The 4,601-nt window shown below is 49.1% G+C and overlaps 1 non-coding gene across 1 annotated transcript; it reads right to left on the bottom strand.

Annotated features, from left to right (window-relative positions):
- Positions 1 to 4,030: 4,030 nt before the first annotated feature.
- Positions 4,031 to 4,221, bottom strand: LOC118678031. Its single transcript, XR_004974710.1, has one exon. It is a non-coding gene; the product is annotated as a U2 spliceosomal RNA (small nuclear RNA).
- Positions 4,222 to 4,601: the final 380 nt, after the last annotated feature.

Genomic DNA, 4,601 nt, shown 5'->3' with positions numbered 1-4,601 from the left:
CTCAGTGCTCCCCAGGGGTCCTGCTGGGACTCTCACTCAGCACCTTCGTCAACACCAACACTCCACTCCTGTAAATACTTCTCCAGCCATCTGAGCTCAATGACTCTCTAAGCTGCCCACCTCTCCATTATCCTTCCCCCCATCCACATAGCCTTTGGCTCCGGTGCCCACCTCTAAATATGCCTTGTAATCTCTTAGGTCAAATTCCCCCATATTGGACTGTGGCCAGCTCCTAGGACGGCTGGCCTGCCAATGAATGGATAGGCTGCCTTTGGGCCTGGCGTTCCCTTCTCAACAGTTAGCTGGGGTGGGGGTGATGGGGTCACGTGGTACAGAACGTGGCTGGTCCCCCTCAGAAGGGGCCATGGGGGGCGATAATGATGGCTATCTTCAGTAAAGGAACAAAGGCCAATTGTGCTCTCCAAACCCCACCTGACCCAGCAGGGCACGTGCCTGGGTCCCATCCCTTTCATACTCACGGGGACAGGATCTGTGACATTTAACGATTCTGTGCTCCCAACATAAAAGGGGAGGAGAGCTGAGTAGCCAGCTGCCACTCAGAAGGACCAGGGCCCACGCCCAGAGCTCAGAAGGGGACACGAAGGAGTGATTTGGGGAGAGCCTGAGTGATGTCACCGCTGCAGACAGGACCTTCCTTGTACGCTTGAGACTGGTCTTTCAGTGTCTATGCAGAGACCTGCAGAGGTTCAACGCCTGGTTTAGTTCTGAAAATTGGAGCCGCCTACTGGTGGTCTGGCAGAAAAGGGCTGACTTCTGGAATGCAGTGTATGAAAGTGGGCACTGATTTGCTAAGTGGGGTTGGGCTGAGAATCAATGGCCCACCTCTCTGTCCTCTTGCTGTCCTCTCCAGGGGTGGGGCCCTGTGACACGAGGCAGAAATGATTCCCTACTACATTCCTCACTTTCTACCAACCATCGCCTCCCGCAGAGGGGCCATGGCGGGTCCAGCCCTGGGGCAGCTGAATGGGAACTCCAGGTTGGCTGGTGGAATAGGACCTCTAGTCTTTCTGCTGTAGAACTCACGTGGCTGTTAGGATATAATTAAAAAACACACACACACTTTTATTGATTTCAGAGAAGAAGGGAGAGGGATGGAGAGACAGAAACATCAACGATGAGAGAGACTCGCTGATTGGCTGCCTCCTGCATGCCCCATACTGTGGATCAAGCCCGCAACCTGCACATATGCCCTGACCTGGAACCGAACCCGTGACCTCCTGGTTCATAGGTCGATGCTCAACCACTGAGCCACACTGGCTGGGCTGTTAGGATATTCTTCATATTTCTAAGATACTTGTAGAACATGAATAGTGTGTACAGTGGAGAAAGCCTTGGTCTAAGCAACATAGGTTGGTGTAAGGGACATAGGTTCTGGTCCCAGATCTTCTCACTTGCTGTGTGATCTTGGGCAAGTCCCTTCCTCATGCTGGGCCTCAATTTTCCCATCTGTAAAATGAGAGGATTGGATGAGATAAACTGTAAGAATCTGGCTAGCTCTCAAGTAATCATTGTTGTCACACAGCCACTCATGTTTATTGAATGTTTCCATGTGTTTTACCTGCATTATCTCATTGAAACCTAGAATTATTTGACAGTCTTTCTCACAGGAGGAAATGAAGGCTCAGAGATGTTAGTAACATGTCTGGGGTCACACAGCCAGGAAATGGTGAGGCTTGTCTGATGCCAGGGCCTTGACGGGCCCTTCCAGAAAGAGGAGACTGCAGACTGGGGGTGTCTCATTCTCATAAACATTGTTAGCTTTCGAGGCTGCTCTCTGGACCCCACTGCTTTCCTCGCCGATGTCAGTGGGATAGAATCAGTATGTTTAATAAAACTTGGCAGGTTTTGAATCATCTTACCCTGTTTAAGGTAATGGATAGTCCTCAGCCCTGACAGTCAGACATCACGCGGTCCTTGGGTTGCATTTATGTCCTTTAAATGCCAAAGCTGGATCAGGTCCTATTTTTTTCACGGGAAGGCCCAGCATCTCAGAAACTGGAGTCAAATCAGAATCTTCCCAGGCAGCACTTTCTTCACGACACCTTCAACTACGAAATGGCCCTTCCACCGCATGCAGGCGCCAGGGACTTTTTCTTAAATTAAGAATTTGATACATTCCTTCGGCTCCCCTCCAGGGGTTAGAGAGAGCAGGGAAAGTGATGCCTTGTGCTAATGTGAGGTGTGGTTTTGCATTTTGAAGGAGATCTTGACAATCTCCAGGAAAAAAAGATGTCCCCGAATGACCCTCAGTTCTTGGTGAGAAGTGCTAGCTTGTGTAAGTCCTGCAGGGCCTCCTGTCCCCTGGATATCCAAAGTCTGTCTGCCTGGGGGTCCAATGACGAAGTGGAAGGGCATGTGTGTGTGTGTGTGTGTGTGTGTGTGTGTGTGCGCGCGTGCCTGCTGGGGGGCGCAGGGGCACTGGGACTGCTCTATTCTGAGGGAGTGCTCTAGAGGAAGAGCGCTGAACAGGGGGTCTGAGGTGACCCGGGAGCCTCCCTCACTGGGATGTTGTGAGCTTCCATCAACATGGCTCACCTGGAAAGGAGCCTGGCACAGTGGTACCTGTAGGCCCTTCTGGGCTGGGGACCTGGCACCTGCCTTGGTGAGGGCAACTGTCCAGGGAAGGTGGAGGGAGCAGGTCTTGGGGAGGGAAGATGGTAGGAAGCCAAGCAGATAGCTTGTCTTGTCTTGGGCAAGTTGCGTGGCCTCTCTGTGCCTCGTCTGAAAAACGGGGTAGTAACAGTATCTACATCATAGATTGGTGGGAGGATAAAACGACTGCTAATGAAAGTGTATGGCGCATGACAAATCTTATTAATTCTTTTAATACACAAATTTTTCTTTCTTTCTTTTTTTTTTTTTTTTTTTTTGTTAATCCTCAACTGAGGATATTTCCCATTGATTTTTAGGGAGAGTGGGAGAGAGAGGGAAAGACAGAGAGAAACATTGATGTGAGAGAAACACATCGGTTGGTTGCCTCTTGCATGCAGGGCCCGGGCCGGGGAGAAGCCTGCAACCAAGGTACATGCCATTGACCAGAATCCAATCTAGGACACTTTGGTCTGCAGGACGGCACTCTATCCACTGAGCCAAACTGGCTAGGGCTACATGAGTTTCTCTTGAACCTGTGTGTGTGTATATTTAAGAGATGTTTTAGGTTTATGGAAAAATTGATCAGAAAGTACAGAGGGTTCCCATATAGCTGCTCCCACAGTTTCCCTTATTATTTACATCTTGTGTGAATGAATGTGGTACATTTATTACAGCTGATGAACCAAAACTGATACCCTATCATTAACTTAAGTCCTTTGTGTGCATTAGGGTTCACTCTTGGTGTTGGACAGTGTGTAGTTCTTGACAAATGTCATCATTACAGTATCATCCAGAGTAGTTTCATTGTCCTTAAAATCCTCTGTGTGCCACTCATTTGTCCCATCCCCCTCCCCCTCCCATCACCAGGCAACCACTGTCCCGTTGGTCCTGCCCTTTCCAGAATGTCCTATGCGTAGGATCATTCAGTATGTAGCCTTTGCAGGTTGGCGTATTCACGTAGTAACATGCATTTAAGGTTCCTCCACGTCTTTTCCTGGCTCGATAGCTCATTTCTCTTTATCGCTGAATAGTATTCCATTGTCTGGATGTACCACGGTTTACTTATTCATTCACCCACTGAAGGACACCTTGGGCACTCCAGGTTTTGGTATTACTAACTTCATAACGTCTGGGAGGTGTCATGGTTTGAGGGCAGGGACTTTAGAACCAGCCCGAGCGGCTCAAGATTCTGCCACCAGCTGGGTGATCTTGCAAAGTTATTTAATCTCTTTCACTTTCCTTCTCTGAGAAATGGGGATATGAAAGGCTGTCACAGACAGCTACACTGCGATGGCTCAAATGGAATAGAAATTTCTCTCTCAGTAATAGTACAGGTGGGGTGGGCTCCAAGTCACCAGAGAGCGCTGCCACACTGGGTAATTCAGGGACCTGAACCCACCATTTCTTTTCTTTTCTTTTTTGGTGCACCCTCCCTGGAGGTACTGCAATACCAGGTCGATGCGTGGAGTGGACGGAGCAAGCTCCTATTCCATCTCCTAATTCCAAAAATCCACTTAATATATTGTCCTCGGATAGAGGACGTATCAGATATTAAACTGATAAGAACAGATACTACACTTGATCGTAGCCAAAAGGCTGAGAAGCGATCAAACCCACCATTTCAACACCGGGCTTCCAGTCACTCAGGTGGCTTGATCCCTGCCAGAGGGCAGGAGGTAGAGTGTGGGGAGTTCACTTCCTCCCTTAACCTGGCCTGGAAGTGGCCCTCATGTCCCTTGCTCACATGCTATTGGACAGAACTTGGTCACATGACCTTGCTTCACTGCTAGGGAAGCTGGGAAATGTAGTTTAGTCATGCCCCTGGCTTCAATTCTAATGAGAGGAAAGGGAGAGTAGAGTTGGGTGGACAGTTGGCAGTCTCTGCCATCTAATAGAACCTAATTCCTAGGTTTGTGATGAGGGTTAAATGAGAGGACTTGTGTAGAATCCGTAGATTAGTGCCTGGTGCATAGTTAGTGCTCAATATG

This window comes from Myotis myotis, unplaced genomic scaffold, assembly GCF_014108235.1.
Source record: "Myotis myotis isolate mMyoMyo1 unplaced genomic scaffold, mMyoMyo1.p scaffold_m19_p_2, whole genome shotgun sequence".
In the NCBI taxonomy this organism is placed as follows: domain Eukaryota; kingdom Metazoa; phylum Chordata; class Mammalia; order Chiroptera; family Vespertilionidae; genus Myotis; species Myotis myotis.
This window is presented reverse-complemented; position numbering and strand designations above follow the sequence as displayed.